The 15,709-nt window shown below is 41.9% G+C and overlaps 1 long non-coding RNA gene and 1 pseudogene across 2 annotated transcripts in view; one reads left to right on the top strand and one right to left on the bottom strand.

The window, feature by feature from the left end:
• The window catches only part of LOC308615909, a 322,361-nt gene extending 307,820 nt beyond the window's left edge, over positions 1–14,541 (top strand). The window contains exon 3 of the long non-coding RNA XR_014015639.1: positions 14,515–14,541. This is a non-coding gene — a long non-coding RNA (uncharacterized lncRNA). The remainder of the gene's footprint in view (positions 1–14,514) is intronic.
• On the bottom strand, positions 131–14,390 carry LOC308615641 (regulator of nonsense transcripts 1-like; annotated as a pseudogene). Its single transcript has 3 exons — positions 14,340–14,390; positions 3,189–3,510; positions 131–3,102 (listed from the first exon to the last, which is right to left on the bottom strand). The product of its transcript is annotated as a regulator of nonsense transcripts 1-like (transcript).
• Positions 14,542–15,709: the final 1,168 nt, after the last annotated feature.

Below are 15,709 nucleotides of genomic sequence, written 5' to 3'. Positions count from 1 at the left end.
CCTTCTCATGCTGCTCAAAATGATGCTTCAGTTTTAGCAGTGGAAAACAGGTATCCATTTATTTTTACTTTTTTAACCCAGAATAAGATGCTAGTGGAGGAGGCCACCTTCTAGTACTGGGGCAGCCCCATCACTCTGATGGGCTGGTATGCTTGCTGGCCCTGGTATACATGGAGTATATGGAGTCTTGTGACAGCACCATGCTGCCAAGATAACTGTCCTGTGACAGCTTGGGCTGGGAGAGGTGGGCCTGGCTCACCTGGAAGGGCTGGCTGATGGAGATGCAGCCTGTCCTCAGGGCACCCTGTGAGACAGCTTTGATGGCACACGCCTGGCTGGCCTGGCTGTTGAGGAGATTCCTCTGGTTGGCCCAGGAGGCCCAAAGCTGTTCTTCTAGAATCCCCCATGACCAGTCTTGCCTTTTGGGGTGCCCCACCTGTGGATGGCCTGTTAGCTTGTCCAAAATACCCCAGTGGCAGCATGGGTGGCATGACCAGGTTGGAGGCAATGGGGACTGTTCATGGAGGTCAGGAGGCTGGGGTAGGCACTGATCATGCTGATCTGGTCATGGGTCTGGAAGCACATGTTCAAAGGCTGGCCCTGGCTGCTCTGATCATAGACTGATCCTGGGATAATGGCTTTCCGGGGTCATACATGGATGTTGCCATGAAGCGGGCTCCAAGGTTGATGGTGATGACTAGCTTCCTGGGCTTGCTGAACTGCATGAGGCTCTCCTGCAGATTGTTCAGTGCCCCCCGCCCCCAGCAGGTGGTTGTAGTTCAGCAGGTGGTTCCAGAGCAGCTGCTTGGACAGGGCCCTTGGGTTGCCCCTAATGTGCTTTGGTCAGGGCCACATTAAGTGCCTGGGGTTGTTTAAAAATCCAGTGCTTTGGTGCTTACTTGCCCACATGCAGAAGATGATAAAATTGTTCTTGAGCCCCTGAAATACATCCACGCTGCCATTCTCCACCTCTTGGTAGGGCTTGGTGTGCAGGGAGTTACTGAGCTGCATGTACTGCACTGGTAGGAGCGTTGGCCCTCATGGGACATGATGATGGACATGATGATGGCAATCTGGTCCAGCTTGGCAGTTGTCTTCATTAGCTTTGTGGTGATCTTTTCTATGTTTGCAGCTTCTGGCCTGTTAGGTAGGAGGTACCTGACCTGATGATCTCCTCCTGGCCCTGGATCACACAGAGCATCTTCACATGACCTTCTGCTGTTCTGACAAGGGTCCTTGCAGAAGATGTTGGACAGGAAGGTGCTGAGTGCAGGGTACCTCTGATCCTGGTCCTGGAGGCGGATGATGCAGATGGGGAAGGTGCCCAGCACCACCAGGTACTCAAGGAGTAACTGGGACAGCCCAGCCTTGGCTGCCTTCTTGCATATCACCATGAGGCCCAGCTGGCAGTGGTCATCCACAAGGATCAGCTGCTTGGCTCTGAGGACACAGGGACCATGCACTCCAGGGCTCAGTGGCCTGGGTCCCTGTGAAACTGCATCTTGGCAAGCTTCGGTCACCCGCATGTACAGCAGATGACATCTGTGTTCACGAGCAGTTCCCTCTCAGGAGCCTGCTTCAGGGCCAAGTACCACTTCTGGTCTGCAGATGACAGCTCCCAAGTCTTGTCCTTCAGCAACTGCAGCTTCTGGAGCTCTGGCATGCTACCTGTGTTCCTGATCTGCTTGTGCAGGGCCAGGATGTGCAATGGGGAGCCGAGGACCCTGCGCAGAGCTGCATGACTTTCAGCCTGGTCAGTGGAACTTCTTGGTCAGCTGATCCTTGGCTATGTTAGTTGGGGCACAGACTAGCACAGGCCCACTGAGCCAGATGGTAGATGATGGTGGCTGAGGTCACATCTCCCCTGTGCCTAGCGGTCCCTGGATCCAGCTCAGTGGTCTCTGCAGCACCATCCTCAGAAAGTCAACCTGAGAGTGGTGGAGGTCTTGGAACTCTCGTGCTGTGAAGTATTTGGGCAGCTGGCACTTTCTGATCACTCCTAGCAGTTTATGGTAGATGTAGCCCAACATGGAGCTCTCCTCCACAGCAGATGTTTTCAATACTCTGCATTCTGTCTAATGAGGCTGACTCCCACGTGAAATCCACCTGGAAGTTATGAGTTACCTCCAAGGTGCACCCACAACTACTCTGTAGCTCAATGGCGATCTCATTGCCATAATTATCAGGAGCCTTGATGATGTGGCCGATCCCTTTCCACAGGGGCACCAGGTCCCCTTTGTACCACAGGCAAATCTTATTCCCCTGCATGAGGTGCATGTCTCCTAACCAAATTATTACTAAAGCCTGATTATCAGAGTCAGTCTTGGGCAAAGTGAAGTAGGCAATTCTCTTCTTGTTAAGGTCCAGGTGCCACCTGACAGTGATGTTACCTTGACTCTGGGACTCTTTCAGTTTCTTAGAGTAGTTGGTCTCCAGCTTGACCAGAGGGCCAAATATGTTCTGGTACTGGTAAGAGTCCTCCTACCTAGGGATGATACGCTGGGGCCCTGCCTCCACCCTGGCTTCTCCAGGTCCTCCAAGGTGGTGGAAGGATTTTCCTTGCAGAGCTACCCCAGCTGGCTCATCTACTCTGTGGTGATCTGTGAGCCCACAGCTTTTCCTGCTCAGAAGGGATTGTGATCAGCCAGGACAGGAAGTAGTGGTCCTGGATCCGGGGTTTCCACTGTGAACTCTCTCGGCTGATTTTCTTGAGGCTGCTCTGAGTGGCTTAGGGCTGGCTGCACAGTTGCCCCATGACCCAGGTGGCTTTGGTAAGAATGAAGCCAAGGAGGAAGGCCTTGCTGCTGACATAGTCATAACACTCCAGAACCGTCTCCCCCGGGGCCCACCCTTGTGCAGAGTCATCTCTTTGCATTTTGCCCTCAGAGGTGACTTAGAATGTGGCTGCCAGAAGCATTTCCATGATCTACTGAACCACTCTTGCTGGTATTACAGTAAACCATGCAGTCGGGATGGGGTATTCCCCAGTAGCTGCAGGCATGTATGAGACATCCTTCCTGTAAAAAGTATCGTCTTCATCTTCTTTGAAGTTCAACTTAGCCAACTGGCTGGTCTTGCCCACGTTCTCATTCTTGCCTGGTTCTGCAGGATGCGCACGGGTCAGCCCACCTGCGAGTCCACCTGTCCGGCTGCAGCTTCCACACGGAGCCGGCCTCTAGTGCTGCCACCTTGGGAGGCGCGTCTGCGTCTGGTTGGGGAAGGCGATCTCGGTGCATTCGAACTCCGAGCCCTGCGTGTGGAAGCCTGGGAGGCGGCTTTCTGCGCATCCAGGAAAGTGCGCATGTGCGGGCTGGGCGGAAACGCCTCCAAGCTCAAGCTGCTGCCTTTGCGCTGCGCGGAGCCCTCAGCCAAGCCGAGGTCTAGGCCGCTGCGCGGCTGGGCAGTATCCAAAGGGTCGCAACCGCGCGAGCCGCGCGCCCAGAGCTGCTCTTGCTGCCCTCGGAGCCACCCGCAGCTCACAGCGACTGCAGGAACCGCCGTCACCACGGCCTGTTGTAAGTACGTTGCTTTAATTTTACCTATTCTGTCGGATGTGAGGTGGTCTCCATTGCATCCTGGATTTCTGATATTATTTTTGGTTTTAGGAGTTCCATTTTATTCTTTTGATATAAATTCTAGTTTTCTAGTTGATTTCTCTCTGTCTTGTCATCCATTTTACAGTCATTTAAAATATTTTAATGAAAACCAGTATCTGGATCACCTGTGCATCAGTTTCTATTGCCTCCCCCATCCCCCACCCCCCACCAGCTTATTTTTTATTTTGTACACCTGGTAAAGTTTTTATTGAATTACTAAAATTATGTGTAAAAATTATAGGGATTCTTGAAATGTTATCTTTCTCTAAAGGGGATTTCTTTAGCTTCTGGCAGTCAATTAGAGTCGGCGTGGATTACTTTAATTCAAACGGGCTGAGCTGATTCACAGCTGCGTTCAAGTCTGTAAGGCTGGTCTATTTCTGGCTTAACCTCAGCATAGACTCTAGCCCTTCTGGTGTCCAATTGAATACTTGGGGTTTTTATCAGAACCCCATCCTTTCGGTGGTTCTTTAATCCCATTTTTAAAATCTTCCCAGAACCATGAAACTGACAAAAATCCTGCATAGTTTCTCGAACTCATAGCAGCTACTTTCTGCGCCGCTTCTGTGCTTCTCAGCCTATACTACTTACAAACTGGCAAGTGCCTCAAGAGGAAAAAAGGCTCAGACTGTTGGGCTCAGTTCTTTCAACTCTTCTCTCTATAATCTTGGCATCTTAGGTTCTGGCTGTCTTGATGCCCTTGAACTCTAATTTTAGTCGTTTTAGGCTCATGACATTGCTGAAGTTCTTTAAAAGACTCTTGACTGTTTAAAGCACAAACAGTAATAATGGGTATGGGGTTTATAGAATATGTTGAATTAAAACATGTGGCTAATATACAAGGAATTGAGTGGGGATTAAGTGAAATTATACCGTTATATAGTTATTGTATTGTTCTTTAATATCTTATGAATTGAGACTGTGGTAAGTTAAGTGTGTGTATTACTATCTATAGGGTAACCATTACAACACATAATAGTGGATGCACACAAAGAAGTATTGCTAAAAAAAATCAATAAAATAGATAAAATTGGATAATAATTATTCTGTAAGCACAAAAGACAATAGAAATAAATGAACAATAGAACACATAACAGATGGGACAAATAGAAAACAAATACCAAGGTAGTAGAATTAAACTGATCTGAACAAAACCGTAATTCCATTCAATGTAAATGGACTAAATGCTCCATTAGAGAGAAGGAAATTACAAGAATGGATAAAAAGCAAGACCTATCTACATTTTGTTTACAGGATATGTTTTATAATATCTAAAAACACAAATAAGTTCAGTTTGAGGAGTGGGAAAAGATATATAAAGTGAGTAAATCTATGACACAGAAATTCCATTTCTAGGTATTAAGCCAAGAGAAATGAAAACATATGTCTATGAAAATGTGTATAAGAGAATATTCATAGCAGGCTTTATACAAAGTAATAGCCAAAATTTGAAAACAATCCAAGAGGCCCATCAATATGAAAATGGGTAAAGAAATTGTAGCATATTTATAGAATAGAATACTTAACAGTTAAAAAGAATGAACTTTTGATTGATGAAACAACATAGATAAATCTTAAAAATAGTATCTGAGTGAATGAATCTAGATGCAAAAGAGTACTTATATATGACTGCATTTTATATAAGTTCCAAGAACAGGCAATTCTATACCATGTTAGTAGAAATGAGAAACTGGTTACCTCAAGGGGAAAGCAGACTAACTGGGAAGGGGGAATGAGGGAAATTTTGGGAGTGATGGAAATGTTCTATATATTAATTTCAGTGGTTGTTACCCAGTCATTGTCAAAATCATTGAACTGTACTATTAAGATATATGCATTTTATTTTTTGTGATTTATACCTCAACAAAAAGTATAAAGTGAAGCATCACTTAGAAACAAATCTGGACTAAGACATTATTTTGTTCGTTTCTTAATAACAGAAGACAATAGGTACATACAACTTGTAAAAAAAATAATAATGAAAATTATGTTTCCAAAAATAGAGCTGGGTTTTTTGCCATCTTATTTTAGTGGATCAGTTAGTAACATATAGCCAAATATGAGGCTGAAGCCCTTGAACAATACAGTAGATCAATGAATTCCTTCTTCCAATGATATGGTTCTCACAGAACTCTTGAATTTAGGTCCAGTGCATATGTCATAATATGCGTCCAAAATATTGAATAAACAGGGGAAGGAAAGGGTTTGGATTTAAAGTGTACAGTGTTTGTGCTTTGAGCTGTACGTTGAAAGTAAATAAAACATTAAATAAGGAAGTCTACTCCCTTATTTAAATGACATACAATTGTTTTATAATTTGAACCGAAAGAAGATTTAACTAGAGCCTTCTAGTCAAAAAGAATTTAAGACAATATTATAAATATTTTCAAAGCTTTAAGGTAAAGTTGGATATAATGTATGAACAGATAGAGGTTCATAGTAGAAAAATGGAAACTAAAAAGGGGTCAAATGGAAATTTGAGAAGTGAGATGAAATGAGGTCATAACAACAGACTGGACAATGAGAAAAGATCAGTGAACTTGCAAATCAATAGAAATAAACCAAACAAAAGCCCAGAGTGAAAAAAATAAAAAGAGAAGTATTGACCTCTTTATTGTAGGACAACATTGGTATTGAACACACATGGAATTGGTTTCATGGGATGGAAGAAAAATTGCACTCGAGAAAAATATTTGGAGGAAAAATGGTGAAACCTTTTCTAAGTTAAAACACATTATGAAAGCTTAATTACTTATTGAATATGTAAGCTCTGTGTGACTTGCAAAGTAAATTTTTCTTAGCCAGCAAACTGATATGCCATTTGAGTTATGATTTTTAAGCTTTACTGACATATAGTTGAAAAAAATCAACTACACATATTTAAAGTGTACAAGTTGGTAAGTTTTGACATATGAATATACCTCCCACATTTACTTATGCTCATTTGTAATTCCTCTAGCTTATCCTCTCCCTGGTCCCCAGACAACCAGTGCTCTGAGTTCTGTCAGCAAGGGTTAGTTGGATTTTTTTGGAATTTTATATAAATGGAATGATGCATTATATACTACTTTTGTGTATGGTTTTTCTTTCACCCAGCTTAGTGATTTGGAGGTTCATCCATGTTGTATCTATAATTAGTTCATTCTTTTTTTTGCTAAGTAGTCATATAATTCTATTCAATGAATTTTTTTTATTGATTAAAAATCAAATCTTTATTAAGTCTCCATTGCATCAGAAGTCTTTCCCATTCTTCATTTCTTTTTTTTAACATCTTCATTGGAGTATAATTGCTTTACAATGGTGTGTTAGTTTCTGCTTTATAACAAAGTGAAGCAGTTATACATATGTTCCCATATCACTTAACTCTTGAGTCTCCCTCCCTCCCACCCTCCCTATCCCACCCCTCTAGGTGGTCACAAACCACCTAGCTGATCTCCCTGTGCTATGCGGCCTCTTCCCACTAGCTATCTATTTTACGTTTGTTAGTGTATATATGTCCATGCCACTCTCACACTTTGTCCCAGCTTACCCTTCCCCCTCCCCATATCCTCAAGTCCATGCTCTAGTAGGTCTGTGTCTTTATTCCCGTCTTACCCCTAGGGTCTTCATGACCTTTTTAATTTTTTTCCCTTAGATTCCATATATATGTGTTAGCATACAGTATTTGTTTTTCTGTTTCTGACTTACTTCACTGTGTATGACAGACTCTAGGTCCATCCACCTCACTACAAATAACTCAATTTCGTTTCTTTTTATGGCTGAGTAATATTCCATTGTATATGTGTGCCACATCTTCTTTATCCATTCATCTGTTGATGGACACTTAGGTTGCTTCCATGTCCTGGCTATTGTCAATAGAGCTTCAATGAACATTTTGGTACATGACTCTTTTTGAATTATGGTTTTCTCAGGGTATATGCCCAGTAGTGGGATTGCTGGGTCGTATGGTAGTTCTATTTGTAGTTTTTTAAGGAACCTTCATACTGTTCTCCATAGTGGCTGTATCAATTTACATTCCCACCAACAGTGCAAGAGTGTTCCCTTTTCTCCACACCCTCTCCAGCATTTATTGTTTCCAGATTTTTTGATGATGGCCATTCTGACTGGTGTGAGATGATATCTCATTGTAGTTTTGATTTGCATTTCTCTAATGATTAATGATGTTGAGCATTCTTTCATGTGTTCGTTGGCAATCTGTATATCTTCTTTGGAGAAATGTCTATTTATGTCTTCTGCCCATTTTTGGATTGGGTTATTTGTTTTTATGTTATTGAGCTGCTTGTAAATTTTGGAGATTAATCCTTTGTCAGTTGCTTCATTTGCAAATATTTTCTCCCATTCTGAGGGTTGTCTTTTGGTCTTGTTTATGGTTTCCTTTGCTGTGCAAAAGCTTTTAAGTTTCATTAGGTCCCACTTGTTTATTTTTGTTTTTACTTCCATTTCTCTAGGAGGTGGGTCAAAAAGGATCTTGTGATTTATGTCATAGAGTGTTCTGCCTATGTTTTCCTCTAAGAGTTTGATGGTGTCTGACCTTACATTTAGGTCTTTAATCCATTTTGAGTTTATTTTTGTAGCTCAGCTGGTAGAGCGGAGGACTATAGGTGTTTGATTATCAATGAATTTTTAAAACTGGTAATACTAAGCTATGGTGATGATTGCCTCAAGCAGAAGGTGAAGAGATTGATTGGGAAAGGCCTAGAAGGAAGTTTCTGTAGTATGGGTGCTGTTTATAGGGTGTACACATATGTTAAAACCCATTGGACTATATTCTTAAGATGTGTATTTCACTGATTGTAATTTATACCTCATGAAAAGAAAAGAGAAGGCACTGTATGAAAAATAACCAGGTATACTGCCCAATTGCCATCCTAGTTGATTGATATTATCATGTGCTTAGGTCAGTTATCTATTTTTAATGTTTTTGGTTATCCACAAGGTCTATCTTTAGATTTTTTTAAAGCATTTTCCTGTGATTTAACTCTTTTGTGAATGCTAATTTAAGAAAAGTGTACTTTATGATAGCTTTTATCAAAACACTTTTACTCCCCCCAAGTTGTCTTTATGGAAATAAAATTTATGCCCCAAATTGACTATACCTATGGTAATTCCCAGTATATTAGAATGGAATTGCTAATGTTAAAGCCTCATTTTTATAATTTGTTCTTTATCAATAAAATATGATAAAATAGCATGCATCTCTTATATCAGATAGACTTAAATTCTGTCATAAAAATTGAGATGTAGGGGCTTCCCTGGTGGTGCAGTGGTTAAGAATCTGCCTGCCAGTGCAGGGGCCACAGTTTCAAGCCCTGTTCTGGGAAGATCCCACATGCCACGGAGCAACTAAGCCCATGTGCCACAACTACTGAGCGTGTGCTCTAGAGCCCCTGAGCCACAACTACTGAAGCTTGCATGCCATAACTACTGAAGCCCACGCACCTAGAGCCCGTGCTCTGCAACGAGAAGCCACCGCAATGAGAAGCCCGCACACTGCGACAAAGAGTAGCCCCCACACACAGCAACAAAGACCCAACGCAGTCAAAAGTAAACATAAATAAATAAAAAAAATTGAGATGTTATTCAAACTAACTTGTATATCAGATCTCAATTAAATAGCATATTTTTATTGAATGACAAATGATTGAAATCTAAGCATTCATTTATTAATTTAAACATTTATTAGCTACTTACTGTAAGAGTAGATGTACAGTTTTATGTGCTTTACCTACCGTAGGATATCTTTGGTCTTCTCAATATTAAATATTAGCTTCTATAGAAAAGTGATCACAGTTTTTATATGGTCTGGTATATATAGCTCAATATTAAACTGTATATAATTAAGCTATATTCAGTATTAGACTATTATTGAGTATACACAATATTGAGTATAGAATACCCAATATTACACTCAATATTATACTCTATATTAAGCTATATGTAACCTAAGTAAAGGGTGTTCTGTTTATCAGAGCCTCCTGGTGCCTGGACCACGTCTTATAAACAGTCTCTTCTGTTCCATCTTCAGTTTTGGTTAAATGCCATTCATTATGGCAGAGCAAAAATGTATACTTTAGTGTCCAGATGTCTTTGAAAAATAATTGCTCATCCAGATAAATCTATAGTGCCCCAGCTTGAGTTTTGCTTCTATAGGGTTTGGATTATTATGACTTTCCAATTAGAACCTCAGTACTATAATTACCATTTAATTATAATTTATCTCAGTACTTACTCTTCTTACCTCAATATCCCATCATCTGATGCTCTAATGGCAGCCAAAATGGGACCAGGAGCCTCAGTGCTGAGCTATTCTTGTGCTATGAGAACTCTAACATTACTCTCCTGAATGGAAGGAGCTCTCCAGAGGTTTCTGTTTGTCTCTAAAAAAGATTCAAACTACTTGGCTTATCAGGCCTTCTGAAGAGTGGCCTCTTTTGGTACCCTGACCTTGCTTCTGCCTCTCTCCCCCTTTGCTCATCACTCCAGTTGCTCAGGCCTTCCCTCTGACCCCAGTGACTGACAGACTCATTCCTGTGCTTGGGTACTTAGAACTTTCTTCCTCAGATCTTCACAAGACTGGTTCTTTCTTTCCTTTTCTTTTTGTTTTTAAATCAAAGTATAGTTGACTTATTATTTTAGCTTCAGGTGTACAGCATAGTCATTTGATATTTTTATATATTATCTGTATGTCTTCTTTGGAAAAATGTCTATTCAGGTCTCCTCCCCATTTTTAATTGGATTTTTTTTTTTGATATTGAGTTGTATGAGTTCTTTCTCTATTTTGATTATTAGTCCCTTATTACATATATCATTTACAAATATTTTCTCCCATTCAGTAGGTTGTATTTTCCTTTTGTTGATGGTTTTCTTCACTGTGCAAAAGCTCTTAAGTTTGATTAGGTCCCATTTATTTATTTTTGCTTTTGTTTCCCTTGCCTGAGGAGATAGATCCAAAAGTATATAGCTAAGACCTATGCCAAAGAGTGTACTGCCTATGCTTTCTTCTAGGAGTTTTATACATTTAGGTCTTTAGTCCATTTTGAGTTTACTTTTGTATATGGTTTGAAAAAATGTTTTAATTATTTTATTTTATTTTATTTTATTATTATTTTTTTTGCAGTACGCGGGCCTCTCACTGTTGTGGCCTCTCCTGTTGCGGAGCACAGGCTCCGGACACGCAGGCTCAGCAGCCATGGCTCACGGGCCCAGCCGCTCCGCGGCACGTGGGATCCTCCAGAACCCGCATCCCCTGCATCGGCAGGCGGACTCTCAACCACTGCGCCACCAGGGAAGCCCAATTTTATTATTTTACATGTAGTTGTCCAGTTTTCCGAACACCACTTATTAAAGAGACTGTCTTTTCCCCGTTGTATATTCTTGCCTCCTTCATCGTAGATTAATTGACCATATGTGCATGGGTTTATTTCTGGTCTCTTTATGTTTTTCCATTGGTCTATATGTCTTTTTTTGTGCCAGTACAATGCTCTTTTGATTGCTGTAGCTTTGTAGTATTGTCTGAAGTCAGGGAGCATAATACCTCAAGCTTTGTTCTTTTTACTCAAGATTGCTTTGGCCATTTGGGGTTTTTGTGGTTCCATACAAATTTTAGGATTATTTTTTCTAGTTCTGTGGAAAATGTCATGAGTATTTTGATAGAGATTACATTAAATCTGTAGATTGCTTTGGGTAGTGTGGACATTTTAACAATATTAATACTTCCAATTGATGAACATGGGATATCTTTACATTTATGTGAATCATCTTCAGTATTCTTCATCAGTGTGTTACAGTTTTAAGCGTATGCATCTTTCACTGCCTTGGTTAAATTTACTCTTAGGTATCTTATTATTATTATTTTTTTGACTGCGTTGGGTCTTAGTTGTGGCACACGGGGTCTTTGTTGAGGCATGCAGGATCTTTCTACAGTACACGGTCTCTTCGTTGAGGCGCTTGGGCTTCCTTCTAGTTGCAGTGCTTGGGCTTCTCTCTAGTTGTGGCATGCGGGTTTTCTCTCTCTAGTTGTGGCACATGGACTCCAGTGTGCATGGGCTGTATGGAAAACAGCTCAGTAGTTCCTCAAAACTTAAACATGGAGTTACTCTACGACCCTACAATACTCTTACGTATATGCCGAAGAGAATTGAAAACATAAGTTTACATAAAAAGTTGTACAGTAATGATCATAACAGCATTATTAATAACAGCTAAAAAGGGGAGACAACCCAGTGTCTCTCAGTGGATGTGCAGATAAACAAAAAGTGGGATAGCTGTACAATGGAACATTATTCAGTCATAAAAAGGAATGAAGTACTGATACATGCTACCGCGTGGATGAATCTTGAAAACATTGTGCTAAGTGATAGAAGTCAGTCCCCGAAGACCACATAGTGTATGATTCCATTTATATGAATATCCAGAATAGGCAGATTCACAGAGATTCACGGTCATTCTTGTTTGCTAGCGACCGGGGGTGAGGGAAGAATGAGGAGTGACTGCTCATGGGTACGAGATTTCTTTTTGGAGTCATGGAAGTGTTCCACCATTAGATAGTGGGATGGTGGCACCACTCTATGAATATGCCACTGAATTACACACGTCAAAAGGTACATTGTACAGTATGTGAATCATATCCCAATAGGTATGTACAATATTTAAATTGCCTTGTGTGGTTACTGGCTACACTGTTGGACAGCGCGGTTAGACTGCTGGGTTCTGAGTCAGCTGGTTGTAACTCCCCATCTCCCATGGATCCTACCTTCAGTAGCTGATGTCTTTGGATATGAATGCTACACTATATTCCATGGCTCCCAGCACCAGGCACCTCCATGTCTGCTGAGGTTTACACAGGCTCTCTTCAGTATCTAAGCCAGTTGTGCTCACTGGTTTAGGAACAAGCTGGGTTTTAGGAAACAGCTGTATATTCCTAGGGCTCTCTTCCATAATAGCTAGGAACTGAGAGACTATGGCATGTGGACACTTTACTTAACAGACAGCGGAAGTCTCCAGAGTGATTAGACCCTGCATTGGAACTTATCTGAATGCTAAAACTTGACAGTAAGAAAAATGACTCTTGATATTGCTGTTTCAGAAGGGCTAGTTGAGTTGAAAGACAGGTTGTTCCCTTGGTGAGAATCCCTAGTCCAGTGGCATCAAAGAATTTTTAGCCACTGAGCACACTTCCTCATCTATTGATACTTTTTCTTGTTTCACCGAGCACTAGCCTAGGTATGTATAGCAGAGGATACCCTGTTCCAGGGTATGGCTTAGCTATGTGGCCCTGGGCTAGGTACTGAACCTCTCTGTACCTTTTATTTTGTAAAATGGGCATAAGAACCTGTCTTCATGAGTTGTTACAAAAAGTCACTCTCTGACTACCCAGTGTCCATAGGTCAGTCACTACATGGGAACAGAGTGAGCACAGAACTCCATTCTTACTGAATCCTCAATACTTCCCTTGTTCTGCTGGTGTTTGGTGGTGCTTGGTTGGGCTGTGTCCTGGGAATAGAGTAAGTTGGCAACAGCGAATTTCAGCTGGATGTGCAGGGGGGCTGGGACTGCTTATTCCTTTGTCTGATGTCTCTACTTCTAGAGTACAAAAGTATCAAAATCCCTGTCAGGGAAGATTTTAACAAGTAATTTCAGCCTGTCTACTTACCCCTGGCAATGTGGCCTGGGCTGGGTTTTTTAAGTGGGCTACAGAAGACCCTCCATCTGCCTGTACCTTGAATTCTTTCATGTCTGTCTGTCCAGCTCTCCATCAAGCATTAAGAGAGTTCACTAGGATGTGAGGAGGAGGAGACTGCACCTTTCTGGGGCATGGTTGTCAAGTGCAGGCTCTGACCTCCCCATCCCTTCTCCACGTAGCCCCCAAGGGATGAGCTTTCTAAAGCAGTACTCTGAGTGTGTCGTGTTCCTCCACAAACCATTTCAGTGCCCGAGAAATTCCCTGTTCACATCCTTAACCACAACTGTCACCCCTCCCATGTCAAAGTGTATGCTCCAGCCACACTGACTTCTTACAGCTTCCCCCAATACGCCTTGTTTTCTCTACCTTTTCCATTAGAGACACATGCAGCACAACTCCCCACCTCTTCCTCTAGTTAAGGTCCTGTTCTCCTTCAGAGCTCAGTTTCTTCTTCATTTCCTCCAGAAAACTTTCCAAACCAGGGCTGTGTACCCCTCCATGGGGTTCCCACAGGCTCTTGAAATTCTCTTATGTAGCAATTATCACAGTATATCATTAGTGCCTATTTACTTTCATGAAGTGTTTTTTGAATGAATGAATCAATCCATGGATGACTCATAACTAGGGGCCTAAGACGTAAACCCAGATTCCTTCACATTTTGGGTTGGAAAAAATTGCCAGGTAAAATGAACCACTCCCACGAATGAAATTACTACTCACTGCATGACCACAGGCACACTGCTTCCCTTTCTGAGCTTCTAGCCTAGGCAGCTAGGGCACCGAAACTGCATTTTCTCTTCCTGCCTTCTGTTGGATGACACACTACCATGGGTCATCAACATGGGCTTCCAGGAAGCACCCTTTTTTTTTCCTCCAAAGCCTTTGTCCATTACACTGCTATCCAGAAGCCCCATCCTTCTTTGTAGACCAATCTTTTTTTGGCCATGAACCTTGTCTTCACCCCATGTCATGCTTGTAACATGCACGTCCACCATCTAGTCGGTGGCACCCAGCCAGTAGGATGGACATTCAAGAGCCTTGTCTAGAAACACTTGCTTTACCACATTGGGGTCCAGATTGAAAGAGAATAGTGCCTTGATGGTGACCAACATGGAGCCCAAACTAAGTACAGAGATCATGGAAACTCAGCCAGCACCATCTCCTGAGTTCCTGCCTTACAGAGCCAAAGACCTAGGGGAAAGCAGTGAGGAATTACCTGGTTGCTTCTCCTTGCAGGTTAGAGAAGAGACTCTGACAAAAAAGGGAAGGCTTCTGGGAGTTGGGAATAGAAGCAGGAACCTGGATGTATTTTCACCGTTATTATCCTGGTATGTACAAGAAACTCAGTGATTACTTTTTAAAAAACTTTACTGAAGTATAGTTGATTTACAATGTTGTGTTAATTTCTGCTGTACAGCAAAGTGATTCAGTTATACATATACGTACGTTCTTTTCCATTGTGGTTTATCAGAGGATATTGAATATATTTCCCTGTGCTATACAGTAGGACCTTGTTGTTTATCCCTTCTATATATACCAGTTTGCATCTGCTAATCCCAAACTCCCAATCCAACCCTCTCCCACTTTCCTCCCCCTTGACAATCATGTTTGTTCTCTATGTCTGTGAGTCTGTTTCCATTTTATAGAGAAGTTTGTTTGTGTCATATTTTAGATTTCACGTATAAATGATATCATATGCTATTTGTCTTTCTCTTTCTGACTTCCTTCACTTAGTATGATAATCCCTAGGTCTGTCCATGTTGCTGCAAATGGCATTATTTCATTCTTTTCTATGGCTGTGTAGTATTCCATTGTATATATGTACCACATCTTTATCCTTTCATCTGTCAGTGGACATTTAGCTTGTTTCCATGTCCTAGCTATTGTAAATAGTGCTGCTATGAACATTGGGGTGCATGTGTCTTTTTTAATTATAGTATTCTCTGGGTATATGCCCAGGAGTGGGATTGCTGGATCATATGGCGACTCTAGTTTTAGTTTTTTGAGGAACCTCCATGCTGTTTTCCATAGCAGCTGCTCTGACTTACATTCCCACCAACAGTGTAGGAGGGTTCCCTTTTCTCCACACCCTCTCCAGCATTTGTTATTTGTAGACTTTTTAATGATGGCCATTCTGACGATGTCAATGACTTCTGATTCAAGGATGTGCCATGGAAGGGAGCTCAGAGCCACAAGCCACCAGCTCAGCCATGCTTCCAATCTCCTTAATTTAGGCTAAGTCGGTGACAAGCCTGGAGCAAAATATGTCCGTCTTGTAGCTGACTGCCTTTGTAGACTTTAATGACCTAGAATAAAATGTAAGGAGAGTGGATGACATAGTAGTGCCTTGGAGCTGGAGGGGGCCGCTGAAGCCAGTGAAAGAATATAGTCATGGAGCATGAGAGACCAGAGTTCAAATCCTGGCTCTGCC

This window comes from Mesoplodon bidens, assembly GCF_964165515.1.
Source record: "Mesoplodon bidens genome assembly, chromosome: 4".
NCBI classification, from domain to species: Eukaryota; Metazoa; Chordata; class Mammalia; order Artiodactyla; family Ziphiidae; genus Mesoplodon; species Mesoplodon bidens.
The sequence above is the reverse complement of the archived record's forward strand: the minus strand, read 5'-3'. Positions and strand labels throughout refer to the sequence as shown.